Genomic DNA, 17233 nt, shown 5'->3' with positions numbered 1-17233 from the left:
CTGTCTCATTAGCATCTTGGTTAAGGTGGTGCCCCCGCACTTTCTCCACTGTGAAGTTATTATTTGTCCCTTTGTAGTTAATAAGTAATTTATGGAGAGATATTTTGAGACTCAAAGTATTCTGTTCTTCATCAAACTTTTGAATTACATACTGGTTCACAGAACCAGTAATTCAGGTGGATTTATTTGATGAAGAAGGTGAAGTGATTCTTAATGCTTATTTTCCACTAGTAGTTTTACAAGCCACTCTTCTCTCTCCCAAAGGAAAAAAAATCCTAAAATATAAGCAGTGGAGCTGTGCAGAACAGTTCATTGACAAAAGGCAACCATTGGAGGATATGTATTCCAGGAGCTCTGAGAGTAACAAACATATTTTGAGTATGAGCAAGTGTGCTTTCTGGTGAATCAGGGAAGGAGGAAAAGAATCCCCTGATCAGGCTATGGGGACCGACTTGCAGACTTTTCCTTCCCTGACTAGTCAAGGTTGTTTATTTCTCAGTAGTTGTAGAAGTACAGCCCTTTGGCCACACAGACCTTTAATCTAAGAACCAGATCATGAACCACATAGCCTGATTATGCTTTAAAAGATGTGATATTTATAATAACCTGAAGTTAAAGTTGCTTCTAATGACTCTAGCCCAGCAGAATAGCCCCCAAGAGAAAAGTAAAATCTTGGCTTCCATCTAGCCAGGTGAAAAGCTGTAGGCATCCCGAGAAATGAAACTTGAAGTTGAAATGTAAGAAATGTAGGAAGTCACAGGTCATTCTGGGGGAAAAAATTAATGATCTTATCCAGCAGAGTAAAAAGCGGCTAGAGGCTGAATCATTCTTTCCTGTTCCCTTCCCCCAATTTAAAACCATAGGTTCTTTAGGTTGAAAGTCCAGGATTTGAAGCAGAAATCTTTAGGAGTTCTTAGGAAATGACAGGTGAGCAGGTTAGTAACCTCAGGTAGGAACAATTCTGCTGTAAAACACACTGGGGCAAATACTCCTGAATTTCTGATGAATTTAAATCTTGGGCAGTCTAACATATTTTCTAAAGAACTATGTTCAAATTAAGGCTCCAGCTGATGTTACCCAGTCACCTCCCCCATTAAGCCATCTCCAGTTCTCCCAATGGCATATTGTTCAAGATATGGTGTCTTCCATGAGCAAGGTTCTTGTGGATACAGGGACAAGATATATCAGTTAGGATTTTGTTGGTCACAATACATAGAAACCTTGGTCCCAACTGGCTAAAGCAAAAAAAAGAAAAGAAAAAAATTATTGGTTGATGTAACTGAACAGTCCAAACACAAGGGCCAGCCCAGATCTGGTTTACTCGAGAGTCCCATGTTGTGTATCCTTTGGAGCCACCTTTCTGGGACTCTGCGTCTTTGTCCTCCTTTGTGTCATGCTTCATGATAACCACATTGGTGACATTGCCTCTTCAGAACGGGTCTGTAGCTCTGCTTTCCTCGCCAGAGTGTCCAGCCTCACTCTGCTTGGGCTGCCTTAGATCAGGTTCTCATTCCTGTGCCAATGAGTAGGACCTGGAGGAAGGGACATGCTAACTGGCTGGAATACAACAGGACCCATCTTTGGAGCTGGGTAGGTGGCCAGTCCCACGTAAACCATATAGAAGCCTGTGCAGTTTGCCAAATAAGTTCTGCTTTTTGTTGCCCTTATGGAGTTTACAGCTTCATCAGGGAGGCAGACAAACAAATAAGCAAATGGATACAAGCTATGAAGTGAAAGAACAGAGCTGCGAGAATAAATGTCAGGGAGACACGGTCCAGACGGCGAAATGGGAAGTGACATTTGAGTTGAGATCTGAATGGTTGCGCAGGAGTTAATCAAGAAAAGAGGTTAGGGAGAGACAAAAGCCACGTGAGCATTTGGGGGAACCTTTATCACTTTACTTTCTCTTTGGAGAGTTGGTGTGTGATGCTCAAAATATTGAACAACTAGTATGGTACCCTAAAGAGGGCCAAATTACAAGTGGCCAAAGGAGGATGACTCCAGGAAAGCACCACCTTGCTGTAGGTGGCCACAGATGAGTGGCCCACTGCTGGGGTCTGAGGCCCACAGGGCTAGGGCTGGGGCAGAGACTGTTAACCAACTAGGATGGAAGTAGTAGATAAGTATATAAATAACTGGTATGGCAGCAGAGGCGTGTACCTGGTGGATTTCAAGCCTGAGTGTACCCCCTTTTTTCTGGGCCTCTTTCCACTGTTTACTGACCACCAAACCTCCCCATGCGATAGTCAATAAATGTTGACTAAACATATAGATGACTATATTGGTAGCGTGGGAAAATTATCTACATTCATGCTTGATTGATATTGATAGAAGATTTCGCCCCAGAGCAAATTAGCAAATGCTTCCCTAGATTCCGCAGAGCATCTCAGACATTGATTTTCAACTAGAGGCTTCTGGGATTTGAATCAGCATCTGCCTGAGGTTTGCAAGTTGAGGGGAATCTCAGCCTGGAGACACATGTTGATTCCACGTAAAGGGTTGGAAGCCCGCACGGAGTAATAAACTTATAGTTGTGTTCTTTTTGAACCATTTAATACTTATTGACTTAATGGGCATGTTAAAAAAAATCATGAGATGAAGCATTAACATCTTGATTCCTGTCTTTTCTTGAAGGGGGAGAAAATTTGGGCCTGCGTTGCAGCATGGAGGTTTGTCTGCAGCCAGTAGAGGCTGCCTCTTTAGATGGTGGGCTCTAATTTGCCTTTCTTCCACCTTTCTCACTTTTTTCATATTTGTGACATACTTGCCCTTGGGTACCAGGTCTGAAAATAGCAAGATTTCAGCTTTCTATTAGAAAACCATCGCGAGGTCAAAAGAGTACGATGATCCTTGGCATCACCCTTCTGGCCTTTTCCACTGTTTTAACCCCAGCAGCAGGAGCATAAACTTTCCAGCTGTGTGAGCCAGAGCAATCCCCAAACCAGCTGAAGTTAGTCTGTTAGCTTTGTGCAGCCTGAAAGCTTTACATAATCATTGCCAGTCATACCTTCTGGTCACTTCCCTTTAGTGTACAGTTTCCACCTCCAAGTTCTTCTCTTACACCCTGAGAGGCTGGCCCAGAACCAACCTAGGAGCCTCCACTTGGGTGAGTAATTGTCATTAGCCTCCCTTGAGTCTCTTAAGCATCTCTCCTGTTGAGGGCTGAAGTCTAGTTCTATACGATTTCAAGTAAAAACTCCCATCCACAAGTCACTGATCCATTCATCCAACCTTACCTAGTTAGTTAGCAAAATGGGGAATCGTATTGACAAGATCATTATCCTTAAGCGATTTGGAGCCTAGTAGGGAAATTAAAATGTCAACATGCAATTGTCATACTCTGGAACAAGTGCCTATCAGGTAGGGTTGCAGATAAAAATACAGGACACCCGGTTAAACTTGCATGGTTTATTTGTTAAATCTGATACCCCTACCACCGGGGAAAGTCTTGGGTGCAAGGGAACACAGGTGAGGAGGACCAGGGACGTCTTCCTAGAAGTACTGCCATTGAGGCCAACATGAGAGGGCTTAAGTCAGAAGAGGTGCAGGATAGGGGAGGGCTCTGTGAAGACAGCGAATAGCACGTGTGAAGGCCCTGACTTGAGAGCCGCCCCAGGAAATTCAGGGGCCTGAGGTTCAGGATGTGGGAATGTGGAGGATGGAAGCGTATGTCAGGGGAGGAGAGACTGGAGATGTGATGAAGTCCTGCCATGGAATGTGGACTGGATCCTAAGCACAACGGGCCAGCCATTGTAGGACTCGAAGCGGCAGAGTGACGTAGGATAGGCATTTGAGAAAAATCCTTCTGGCTGGAGTGTAGTGACTGATTAGAAGAGGGAGTCTGGAGACAGGAGAAGGCAGAGCGGTGCTTGCTGCAGTAACGATAGTGAGTGATGGCGGAGGCTGTGAGGAAGAGAGAGGAATGGATGAGCTCCTGAGAGGATGGATGGGTAGATGTTGGAGATGAGGGAAGAGAAAGGTCGCGCATGAAGATGGTTCCACTCAGTGGCACAGGAGAGGTAGGGAGAAGTGGGTACTGCGCTGCCATTGGCCTGTTTGCCTCAGACCGGCTCCCTGTCTTTCCACTGCTCTGCTCCGTGTCACAGGGCTGATCCTGCAAACCCCATCGCCCAGATTTCCTCGCCAACTCTTTTCCAGGTAGGTTCAGCCAGTGGAAAACATTGGCCAGAGGTTGGAGGGCAGGGGGATGGGAGAAGCCAACGTATTTTTCCCTCGCCCTCCACTCTCTGTTTGGGCAGCTGCAGCAGGGTTGGTGGCCGCTTTGCTCTGAGTGGCTGCCCCAGGCACTTCACAGTGCTTAGTATGATAATCTCGAGGTCCATCCACGACATTGCTGCAAATAGCATTATTTCATTCTTTTTATGGCTGAATAATATTCCATTGTATATATGTACCATATCTTCTTTATCCATTCATCCATCAGTGAACATTTAGGTAGCTTCCCCATCTTGGCTATTGTAAATAGTGCTGCAATGAACATTAGGGTGCATGTATCTTTTCTTTCTTTCTCTCTTTCTTTTTCTTTCTTTCTCTCTTTCTTTCTTTCTTTCTTTTTTTTTTTTTTTTTTGTCGCACGGCATGTGGGATCTTAGTTCCCTGGCCAGAGATGGAACCCATGCTCCCTGCACTGGAAGCACGGAGTCTTAACCACTGGACCACCAGGGAAATCCCAGGGGTGTACGTATATTTTTGAATTAGAGTTTTTTCCGGATCTATGCCCAGGAGTGGAATTGCGGGACCCTATGGCAGCTGTATCTGTTGTCTGCACGTCTCACATCAACCACCTGCACTCCAATCCTTGCTCTCAACGTCATCTTTGGGGAACCCAACCTGCGACAGGGACCTTGACAAGAAGAAATGGCTCAGGGAAAAGCTACCTGCACAGGGAGGAGATAGAGGCCATCGACCCTGGGGTGCGGCGGGGAGAGTGGGCACAGAGATTTGTCATTTCACCCCCGATACTCAGCCCTCCTGGCTGCCCCACTCTAGGTCACCTCGTGATACAGAGATGACCCGGTTAGAGTCCCTGCCTGTGCAGGAATCTAGGGGCACCAGCGGGTCTGAATAATATCAGTGCAGGGTCTCCCCCACAGCACTGGGGTTATTTGGGGCGGGTCATCCTCTGCTGGGGGCCTCTTCTGGGCACTGTGTGGGGTTCAGCAGCATCCCTGGCCCCACCCATTTGATTCCAGGGGCCCCTCCCACCCAGTTGTGACCACCACAGATTTTCCCCAGACATGACCAAAGAACTGGGTGAGGCGGGGGCAGGATGGCCCTGGGTGAGGACAGCTGTGTTGAAGCAACCAGCCTGTCCCAGGGCAAGGTCTGCCCCAATCCCGTCAGAGCCTGCATTTAGAACTGCCCCTTCCCTTTCCCAGCTCCCCTGCCCTGCAGTGGTCTCCGAGACATCATCCCTATGTAATAAATCACACCTTCTCAGTTTACTGTCCCCAGCACCTAGAAGAGTGTCTGATGTGTAGTAGATGCTTCATAAATACTTGCTGAATAAAGGAGTTGAATAAAGGGATGAGTGGATGAATGAATGAAGGTTACAATGGAAGGAGGGGCGAGATTCCCTTTCTGGCTCTCGGGGGTTGGGAGATCAAGTGAGAGATCCGTCCTAAATAGGCTGACCAGCCTTCTGGGGTTCCCCGGGAATGAGGGTTTCCCCACAGTTCCAGCGCTCAAACCTGAGCGGTCCTGGGCAAACTGCAGGCGGGTGTTGGTCACCCTATGTAAACACAGTAACAATTCCAACTGCAATAGCAATGGCCAAGGACCTCTAGGGTCTTATTGACCAGGCAGAGTTCTTTACCTGGCGGGGAAAGTGGCACAGGAGGGAGGGAGGAGTCTAAGGAAGAACATCCCACACGACAACGTGTGCCAATGGCCCTGGGCCCAAGGTCACACCTGACCAGGGCTTGCTTTTTTTTTTTCCTAATTTACTTTTTCCCACATGGATATGCAATTGTCCTAATGCCATTTATTGAAAACTCCTTAATTTCCCCACTTTCTGTCATATCAAGTTCTCATATATCTGTTTCTGGACCTTTATTCTATACCATAGAGCTATATGTCCCATCCTAGCACCACTAGGGCTGTTTCATCACTATAACTTTATTTTTTATTCATTTATTTTTTTGGCCGTGCTGTGCGGCATGTGGGATTTTATTTCCCTGCCCAGGGATCAAAACTGCGCCCCCTGCAGTGGAAACTCGGAGTCTTAATCGCTGGACCTCCAGGGAAGTCCCCAGGGCTTGCTTTGACATCCATCGAATGGTGGTGGGTGGACACAGGGAGCAGCTGTCTGTGAGCCATCCTGTGTAGAAATGCAGGGTGGAGGGCAGGCCAGCTGGAGCGGGAGGGGAAGAGGCGGAGGAGGGGGGGAGGGAGGGCGGGCGAGAGACAGAGAGTTTCCGGAGACAACAGCTCTGGCCCTGTCCTAGGGCATGAAAGCTGAGCTCCTAGTGCCAGGAGTCTTGGAGCCGCAGCCTGTGAGCCAGGGTGACTGGCTCTCCTCCCTGGTGTGTGTGTGTGTGGGGTGGCTCTAGGCTTCTCAGGCTGGGAATGGGGTGCACGGAGCAGGGACGGAGTAGGGACCCTTCTCTCTGGGACCTCGCGGGCCATCCTTAGCTCACAAAGCTGAGCCACTCCTGGCCCTAAGGGTGGGGGTCTTATCCTCCCTGTCCCCTGGACTGCACCCTCTCACACACAACTTCCCCGTGTGTGCTCCCAGCAGCCAAGAGAATCTGTTTTTAAAAGATTTGGGGGAGGGGGGTAAACATACAAACAAGAGCAGAATGGATACTTTTTCAGAATGGGAATGGCTCTGTGTAACCCCACCCCCGGGGTAACCACAGTCCTGACCTCTAACACCCTTGACGAGTCAGCCTTGGTCTGGGCTTGCAGACCCACGGAAGCGTCCTCATCCCCTCCTTCAGACCCAGTCTCTCCCTCGGCGTCTTTGTGAGAAGCACCCGGGGAAGTGGGACTGCTAGGCTGTACTGCTGCTAGAACTCCACCTGGGCTCCACCAGGCTCCAGCCCCCCGCGCTGTGCACCTCTCTGACCCTGAGGCACCTCAACTGGTAGGAGCGGCATCACCTTCCCTCCCGGGACTTGTGACACTTAAGGCAGACACCGAAAAGACAAGTGTTTGGCTCCCTGGCTGGCAAAGGGCAGGTGCTCAATTGTCATAAGTGTCCGTATCAGTAAGGGTTCTCCAGACAAACAGAATCCATAGGGTTTATGTGTGTATATATACACACACACGTACATATGTACATGCATACAAAAATATACAGCTGTGTATATAGGCAGTATGCATACAGACATATACACATATAGTATATACAATACACACACATATACACACATAAAATGCACAGTTTGTATATATACAGTATGTATACACACATATACACATATACAATACACACATACATATACACTATACATACACACATAAAATGCATAGTTTATATATATACAGTATGTACACATACGTATAACATGCAATAGACACCTAGGTACATGTATATCATACATATATACACACATACAAAGATATTTAGGTGTGTGTATATATATAGTATGCATACATATATAATATATGCAATACATACACGTACATATAGACACACATATACACCTACATATAAAAGCATGTAGCATAAAAATATATATGTACTGTATATATAAATTCATCATATATATACATATATATATAAGATATATACACATACATATACACAACGTATACACACACATACACACCTATATGTACATATGTGCATGTAAATACACATATAAATACATACACAAGTGTGTCTATATATAGTATATACATATATACATATAATACCTATACAACGTATACACATACAGGTATACAACATATATACACACCTATATATAAATATACACTGTATACATACATACATACAGTGTACCTATACTGTATATATACACACACCCATATATCAATATATGGGTGTGTGTATATATACAGCATGTTCACATTTATAATATGTATACTATATATATACACATACATACATGCATACAATATATACACACACATATAGGCTTGTAAGTATACTGTATATAGTACTTACACATATACTACAAACGCACGCACATATAAACGTGTATACATATATAATATGTAGACACACATATACAAATTAATAGGCTTGTGTATATTCAGTATTTTTACATATATAGTTTTGTTTTAAGGAGTTGACTCGTGACCGTGAGGCAGGCAAGTCAGGGCAGGACTCTGGGCTGGAGACACAGGGAAGAGCTGATGTCCCAAGGCCATTGGAGGAACAGTTCCCTCTTTCTAGGGAACCTCATTTTTCTCTCCAGTCCTTCAACTGATGGACGAGGCCCACCCACGCCACGGCATTGACAATCTCCTTTACGCAAAATGGACCAATTTCAGTGTTAATCTCTTCCGAAAAATACCTTCCTGGCCACATCTGGAATAATGTTTGTGGTTGCCGGGGCCCCACGCAGTGCGCACGTGAGATTAACCATCCCCGTGGCGATGATGACACTTTATTTTCTCCCTTGACCATTGTCACTACTATTCCAATTAAAATGGCAGTGCCATGAGGGCAGGGCATTTCCTTTTTTGCCAGTACTGAGCGTCCGTGGTCTGGTGCCTAGCATAGGCTACATACACGGCATTTTTGTGAACAGAAGCCGGGATGCCGGCTGTCATATTTAATGAGGAATTATAGTCTTCTTATTGGGGGGGAGGGGTGTGTGTGTGTGTGTGTGTCACGGTACGTCAAGGGCGGGAGTCGAACCCGCCACCCCAGGCCCCGAGGGCTCTCCTCGGGTCCCCACTTCGGGCCGGTGGGGGTGGCCGGGGTCAGCCGAAGACGTGCGTGCGTGCGTCGTGAGAGCGGGCGAGTCCACGGGGTGGGCCGCGCGTGCCGTGAGTGGTTCGCCCCGGCCCCCGGCTCACTGTGCTCGCCTCACGCCGGCCCGAGTTCGCAGCAGCGCTGGAGGCCCCAGGCCTGTGACCACAAAGAGGGAACCGGGGGCCGGACGGGAGCGCGGCGGCGGCGGCGGCTGAGGCCCAGGCCAGGCGCCCTCCCCTCAGCCGCCCGCCTGCCCGTGTGCCCCGCCCCCGCCGGCGGCGCCGCGCCCCTCCCCCAAGCGCCAGACTAGCACGGTGCGGGGGCCGCGCGCGAAGACATGGGGGAGAAGCTGGAGCTGAGGCTGGAGTCGCTCGTGGGGGCCGAGCCCGCCGTCTGCCTGTGGCCGCTGCAGGTCTACGTAAGTGCCACCCGTCCCCTCCTCCCGGACCCCCGCCCCTCTTCCCCCACGGCGCGCGCTGAGCCCACCGAGAAACGGAGCGACTCGAGTCGCCAGACCTTCTTTGGAGCCCCCCTTCCCCCCGCGCCGTGGTTCTCCGCGGCCGTTTCCAGCCCCCGCGCGCAGGGTGGGCAGAGGGGAGCCGGCGCCGGCCGGGGGCGCAGACTCGGCCGCGGGGACCCCGCGCTTCCGAGGGGCGCCCGAGCCGGTCTGCGGTTGGCTCTGCAGGGCTGGGGACCCCGGTCCCCCCGGGCCTGGACTGCCGGCGGGCTTGCCCTTCTGTACTTTAGGATCTGACATGTAGGGATTCTGTTTCCTGGTAGTTTATTCTTAGCGCTGTCAACGTGCTTAGGTTTTTTTTTTATTTTTGAGGGCACCCTTTCCTCCCTCTCTCCAGTTTTTTGTGTTTCTGTTTTGTTTTGTTTTAGTTAGGCATTTTGTCCCTCTGATCTTGAGTGGGTGGGCTGGCAGGACACTTGGAGAGGAGGCGTTCCGTCCCCTGATCTTGAGTGGCCTTTGGAAAATGACACGCCAAAGGGAAATTTACACAGGAGTCCGGTGATTCCAGAAATGCAGGGTGTCCGGCCAGGTGGGCGCCCGGCCTCTCGTCCCCTGTGGCGGCGTGGTGTGCGTGTACCTTGTCTCAGGGTTTACGCTTGGGCCCCGCAGCCCACCTTCCGGAGGGAAAGCGCAGCGGGCGCCTTGGGCCGGCGCCTTTGGGGCGCCCTTTCGTGCGCTCAGCTTGCGGGGGACCGGCCTCCAGGCGACCCGGCGGGGAAGCCCGCGCGACCCGCCCCTCGCGCGGGCTCCGTGTGTGTCAGTTTTGTGGAAACTGTGTCGCGACCGGGGTCGGGGTTGGGACGCTGGGACCGCCTGGGAGCCGATGTTGACTCCGAGGCCCGGTTCTCCGCAGTTATCTGAGGTCCGAGGGTTTCCAGCCCTCCACCGCGCACTGGCGCTTTCTATTTTTGCCCTTCCTGTGCCTGGAGGCGTGGCTGAGCCTGGGCTCTGGCTTTTCCGGTTGGGTAACTCCGGGTGTCCCGGGTGGGCGACCTGAGCAGCAGTGGGCCGGGCGGGGAGACATGCCAGGGGAGGGAAACTGAAAGTGGGGAGAACCTTCAGAACTCCAGCTGATCCACTTGCCTCGCCTCCCCGCCCTTCTTACTGCACTTGTCATGCACGGGATGGCTGGCCGGCGCATTTTTCAAAATGTAATAATTTGTGTGTCCTTAGTAGCCGTGAAGCATAGTTCACTTGTAGTGCACAGTTGTAGGAGTTTTGATCGCCATCAGGCGGCAGAGCGATCCTGTCATCCCATTTGCTGCCCTTTGGCGCCAGGGTGCCTCTAGCCTCTTGGCCACTAATCTCCTCTCTGTCCCTAAGGTTTTGGCTTTTCCAGAAAGTCAGATAAACGGAACAACAGCATGTAGCTTTTTGATTCTGGCTGCGTTGGCTCAGCAAAACCTATGCGAGATTCCTCCCGGGTTTGTTTTGTTGTTGTTGTTGTTTTAAATATTTATTTAGTTAGTTATTTACTTGGCTGTGCTGGGTCTTAGTTGCGGCACATGGGCTCTTTATTACCGCGTGCAGTATGTTTTAGTTGCGGCGTGGGGGATCTAGTTCCCTGAGCAGGGATGGACCCCGGGCCCCCTGCATTGGGAGCGTGGAGTCTTAATCACTGGACCACCAGGGAAGTCCGTCATCCCTGTTGTTGCGGGTATGAGAAGCCACTCCTTTTTCTGGCTGTGTTGTATTCCATTTTCCGTTTGTCCATTCGCCTGCGGGTGGCAGGACTTGTGGGATGTTTCCACTTTTGAGGGGATCGGGAATAAAGCTGCTGTAAACATCCCAGGGCAGTTTTCCATGTGAACTTGGGTTTTTACGTCACTTGAGAAAATACTCAGGAGTGGGACTGGGGTCTGTGCTAAGTGTATGTTTAACAACCCTCCTGCATCTTAGAAATGGATATTTTTGAATATTGGAAGAGTTGAGAAATCCACTGTGACCCAGCACCCAGGCACTTGAAACGAAGTTGGAAGTTCATCTGGAGATGGTCACGTTGTCCCCGTCACTGTCTTTTATTCGAGGCAGAGCAAGGCCACAGATGTGTAACCCTTGTAAGGAAGGCCTCGTGTGTCCAGGCCCTGGCAGGACCTGGCTTTCTAGTGGTGGGCGGTTCTGCAGTGGAGAGCGTCTTTCCCTTGCTGGCCGGACCTCGCTTGGCAGGGTGCGGGGTGTGCTGCCTGCGTGGCCGGGCGCTCTTTCTGCCGGTCAGCAGCCGTTCCTGGTGTGTCTGTCCTACTACCAGGCAGGCGGTCAGGGGCCCTAGTGAAGTGCTCAGCGAGCCGCAGCCTTCCTAAAGTTTGCGCGTAATGTCTGCTACCCTCCCATTTCCCTGCTGAGGAATTTTGCTCTCTCATGGGAGGTGAGGGGGCAGTGCTTTATAAGAGTTCATGTTTTGTGATGACTCGATGCTGAGTACATTAAGAAAATGGGCTCCTTCCAGAAGCTTAACTTCTCAGAAGGTCAGATTACGCGTGTGACTGCACGTTTGAAATGAGTGAGCTTGTTTGTTCATTGATTCATTCATTCTGCAGGCACCTCCTGGGTATTTACAGTGAGTGTTCCAGGGGGCATGGAGGACAGTAGACAGTATTCTTCTTTCTTTTGATTTTTGAATTTTACTTTATTTTTTTATACAGCATGTTCTTATTAGTCATCAATTTTATACACATCAGTGTATACATGTCAATCCGACTCGCCCAGCTCAGCACACCACCATCCCCACCCCCCCGCGGCTTTCCTCCCTTGGTGTCCATACGTTTGTTCTCTACATCAGTGTCTCAACTTCTGCCCTGCAAACTGGTTCATCTGTTTGAGACAGCTTTGTACTTCCCGCTTCCAGGGGCTCTCATGTGGGCGCTGCGAAGCGGGGTTTTAGATGGTGCAAGGTGGAGGGTGGGCACTAGAACCGGAGCCCAGTGCCCGGGTGTGTGTGCGCTGGATGGGGCGTACGGCCTAGGACTCCTGCCGGCTCGGTGACCCCGGCCGAGTGCCTTAAGGCTTCTAGGTCTCAGTGTTCTCATCTGTAGCATGGGCTGAACAGGACTCACTCTCTCTGGAGGTTACAAGGTCGCACTGTGTTCATGTTTGTAGACCCTACAATGTAGAACACTTAGGACAGTTTGGAGCATCGTTAATTGTTCCACAGATGTTACCTGGTCTGTTGAACGACTTTGCCTGGTACACGCCAAAGCGATTAGGAAATGGATATATCCCAGCTTCATTTCCTTTCCATTAAAACAGGGTTCAGGAAAAAAAATCTGTTTTTCAGTAGTTGTATCATATAGTGGAAGGAGCACTGGTGTGAAGGCAGCTTAGGGTTTGAATTCCAGGGCTTACGCTGTCTGTGGCCTGGGCAGGTTCCTTTTGAACTGCAATCCCCACACTTGTAAAATGACATTAAAAACCACTCTTTCTGTGGGTTCTTAGAATGAATTAAGCAGGTTATGTGTGTAAAGTAGCCTGGCACTTGAATGAGTTGTCAGAACCAAGGGCTGCTGGAGACGATGCTTCTGCCCTAGGTAATCTCCCCTTCTACTGGGCGGCAGGTAAACACAAGCGCAGTAGTCAGTGCTCTGGAAGAAGTGAGTTCTGGTGCTACAGAGCACAGAATCTTTTTTTAAAATTTAATTATTATTTTATATTGGAGGTTAGTTGATGTACAATATTGTGTTAGTTTCAGGTGTACAGCAAAGTGGTTTAGTTATTCATATATCCATTCTTTTTCAGATTCTTTTCCCGTACAGTTTGTTACAGGATATGGTGTAGAGTTCCCTGTGCTATGCAGTAGGTTCTTGTGGATTATCTGTTTTATATAGAGTCGTGTGTCTATGTTAATGCCAAACTCCTAATGTATCCCTCCCCCCCCCACCTTTCCCCTTTGCAGAGCACAGAATCTTGGAAGGGAAAGTTCAGGGTAGGCTTCTTGGAGGAGGTGCCATCCTTTCTAAGGATATGTAGAAGCTCCTGGGGTGGCAGGAGGGAGCAGTGTGTGTCGAAGTTTGAGAAATATAAGAAAATATGGCAAAACTAAGGTATAGGACTGGAACTCAGGGTTTGGGAAAGAAATGAGAGTTGATACTGGAAAGTTAGTGGGGCCCAAGAGAAGGGGGCCTTGTTTGTCCTGTCAGAAGTTTAGATGTTTATCCTGAGGGCTGTGGGAAACCCTAAAGAAGAGTGAGATGGACTTGTGGTTTAGAGACTCACTCGGACCTCCATGTGCAAGGCACTTGATTGGGTGCAGGGTGAATTGTAATCTAAGGTTCCCACTTAAGTTATAAAAGGTTGGACTGGATTTTGCAGATCTGAGAGAGAATGGGTGGGGCCTGGTGACCAGTTAGAAAAGGGAGGGCAGCAAGCGTGGGTGACAGCTTACAGCTGCATCTTTTTGAGAGAGACAGAGCACAGTAGGAAGGGATTGGGGGTGGGGAGAGGATCTTACTTCATCTTCAGTGCTTTAGAGGGGCCTGGTAGACAGGTCTGGGCCCAAGGTTCATATCTGGGCTTTTGGGGAGGAGAGGTGTTTGAAGGCATGGGAGAGACTTAGGTTACCCACAACAAGATACAAAGAATCATAGGTCTGAGGGCTTTTTAAGTGGGTATATTGAGGAAGTTTATAAGCTGAAAGAAAGCAACCAGCAGATAAAGGGTGTGAAGATGTAGAAGAGGAAATGATTGTTCATTTGTTTTCAAAAAGCTGAATACTTATCGTGTGCCTGGCCCTTTTCTAGGATCTGGGGTTCTCACCATGTGTTACCTCTTCTGCAAGGACAGTTCCACACATCCCCTGGTGAAGAGAAGTCAGATTATTCTTTGCATCCCATTCAGGTGTAGGAACTGTTCTGTACCTCTGAAGGGACTTTACTTAACCAGAGTAATAAGTTAGAAATCAAAAGAAATTAGAGCTGGAAGGGACCTTAAAGGCCACTGTACTTAATTTTGCCTAATATTTTACATTGATTGTCAGAAAAATGCAAAGCCCATTCTCTTCAGAATTCCTTCCCTGAACTTTCTTTATGTCTTGCATCCAGTGGGTCTAGCTTGTAAATTTTGGCCTCCTCCTAAATTTGCTTCTTCATCCACATTACATTTTGCCCCGACTATGGTAGAAACTCCTGGGTGGTTTCGTGGCCCCTGGTCTCAGTGCCTCTAAGTTCATCTGCCTACTCGGGTTGAGTGATCTTCTAACATGACAAGATATGCCTAAAATAATGCTGCTAATGGCTTGCCCACACAGAGTTAGTGCATACTAGCCGCCCAGCATGTGCTCTGCACAGAGGCCTGTAATCTGAACTGTGCTTTGCCAAGCCTCCTGGGGCTCTTTGGCCCTGAGGAAGGGGAGCTTTTTGTGATCACTCCCTTTGTCTAATTGGTCCTTCAGAAGCGGGGAGCCTTTTTCTAATCAGCGGAGGCACCCTTACTCAGCCAGTGGTAGCCCCAGGCCTCATCACCTGTGGGATACAAGCCATGCTCTCTCCCAGGCTTGCTTGGGCCAACATGTCTATTTTTATTTCTGTCTCTTCTCACACTTGGACTCCTGGTCTTTAGTCATCCCCACCTGCAGTATTTACAGTGCCCAGCAGGTGTCAGGCTCGAGTGTCTTTTCACAGATGTTTCCTCTGCAGTTAATGCACCTCCTACTCCAACTCTGCATAGCCTCATCTTTCTAGACTGTACTTCAGGGTTATCATGAAGCCGTCACTTAGCTATAACTTTTGGCCTCCATAGGCACTTCTGTGCTTAAAGGTTATGGTTCTTTATCTCATGTGATTGAAATTTTGAGTTTATAGATCTTCGTCCTTAATGAGGCTTTAAGGACAGGAATCATTTCTAATCCTTAGCACAGAGCAGATGCTTTTTAACGGTGATAAAATGTATGGTTTAAATGACTCATTTTACAATAATTTTGCTTTAGCTTCTGATAGAAATAAAGTTTCCAGATGTTGTGTTCCTGCAATAAGAAATAAAGATGTGACCTTCCAGTTGCGTAAAGCTCATCAATGCTGTGTAAGTGCGTCGGGTGTGCTAAGGAACGTGGATCCAAGTGGGCTAGTTGTGAGAGAGAGAGACTTAACTATGTTAACAAAGGTAAGCCTTCATTGTGTCCTGCCAACATCTGATAGTTGCTTCTGGGCAAACTAAATTTATAAAATTTTAAACTGTTCCTCACCATTAAAGGGATTGAATATTGGGCCACTTTGGTGCACCTGTGTCTTGCGAATTGTCCTGTTGGAGATGGAGGTTTAGAAAGTGAGTTTCAGTCTTGTTTAAGTCTCTTCCCATCAGACTGGTCTTGTGATTTCCTACACACCATGTTACTTCCTGTCTACCTTTCCTTGGTGTTGTTCATGCCTGGATTGTCTCCTGTACCTGCTCAAACCTTGGTCCACTCTCATTTGTACCATGGAAGTTTGTCATGCCGGATACTGTCAGAATTAATTTTACTTAAGTTTGTGTTAAGGTGCAAAGCACACGTTTTGTATATTATCTGTTTTTTGTGTTTGTTTATATTTTTATGGTTTCTCTTCAAGAAATATTAGGAGTAGGAAATAACAAGATGTAAAGAGAAAAAAGTCATCATTCTCTTTCAAGTTGTTAGAACATCTACCTGCAATCATAATGCACTGTGGTATGTGTTAAAATAGGAAATATATGTCATGTCCCGTAGGAGCAGGAAAGTCAGTGGTGTTAGGGTGTGTCATGGAAGTAATCACAAAGCAGGTGACTGCTGGTTGGGGTCCTGAAACATTAGTGTGTGTTCCTTGTGTCCAGTAGTGGTCTGGAGGGGTCAGGAAGCGTGCCTTTCAATTTGAGGGAACAGAGGGTTTGAGGTCCTCTCTGTTCTATTGCTCTAGTATAGTATACTGCATAGCAGCTCATAAAATACTGTGTTTATAGTTGATATTTAAATCGCTGATTGATCATCAAGATTGGGATGTATCATTGGAAATGAAAATAGGAAGAGTCTTATGCTTTTTAGGTTTTTCCTTTTTTTCCGATGTCTCAGAAGGCTCTTTGACGGGGGACTTTATATTCTCCCATACAATTCCATGAATACTTATACCCTGGCACTTATTTTAATGGCATTTTCAATTTATAAATGTCTCTGAAACACGTACTGTAAACTATTTGAGGGTAATGACCATGGCCATGGATGACACATCTTAAATGTGCATCGTGTTAATGTTTGAGTGTCAAGTGCTCTACCATCAGTGCTTCCTTCTTTCACCCAGTTTTCTTCCTCATTTCCTTCTCCAAATTTGTCTCATTTTTCTACTCTCCCTTTTGCTTCTCTATTCTTGCTTTCTCTTTCCCATTGCGTGTGTCATTCTTCTTCTTCTTCTTCTCCTTCTGACTTCATTATTATGGCCAACTAAAACCTTTTCTAGGATTGTCTCTATCTTCCTTTCCTCTTCATTGCCATCCACAAACTCTTAGAGAATATTGTTGCTTGAGTCCCTTACTTCCTAGCATACCCATGTACTTCCTGATCACTTTAGAACATTGAAAAGGGTTGGAATTTTTAAAAATAGGTAATTATAATCAGTCTTCTTTCCCCTCTGGCATAAGACTCTTCTTCCTCAATCTGACCATTCTGAAATCTAGAAGTACTCCAGCTCATTGGTCTCCCTTACCCCCATGTTTAGGCCAAAGAACTTGTGAAACCTTAGCCCTGTTTAATACTTGAATTTATCAAAACATAAGAGGGCTAATTCTGCCTAAGGGCACCAAAGAAGAATAAAGATGCCACAGATAAACGTTTAGTCCAGATTTATAATGGACTCTTAAGTGCCTAGTTGAGTGCTAACCGTTAACTCACT

At 47.7% G+C, this 17233-nt stretch overlaps 1 long non-coding RNA gene across 1 annotated transcript in view; it reads left to right on the top strand.

The window, feature by feature from the left end:
• Positions 1-8095: 8095 nt before the first annotated feature.
• LOC308609980 overlaps positions 8096-17233 on the top strand; it is a 66686-nt gene continuing 57548 nt past the window's right edge. Inside the window, exon 1 of the long non-coding RNA XR_014014386.1 lies at positions 8096-9311. This is a non-coding gene — a long non-coding RNA (uncharacterized lncRNA). The remainder of the gene's footprint in view (positions 9312-17233) is intronic.

The sequence above is a fragment of the Mesoplodon bidens genome (assembly GCF_964165515.1).
Source record: "Mesoplodon bidens genome assembly, contig: HAP1_SCAFFOLD_423, whole genome shotgun sequence".
In the NCBI taxonomy this organism is placed as follows: domain Eukaryota; kingdom Metazoa; phylum Chordata; class Mammalia; order Artiodactyla; family Ziphiidae; genus Mesoplodon; species Mesoplodon bidens.
Note: the sequence above shows the minus strand (reverse complement) of the source record. Positions and strands in the feature narration are given on the sequence as shown.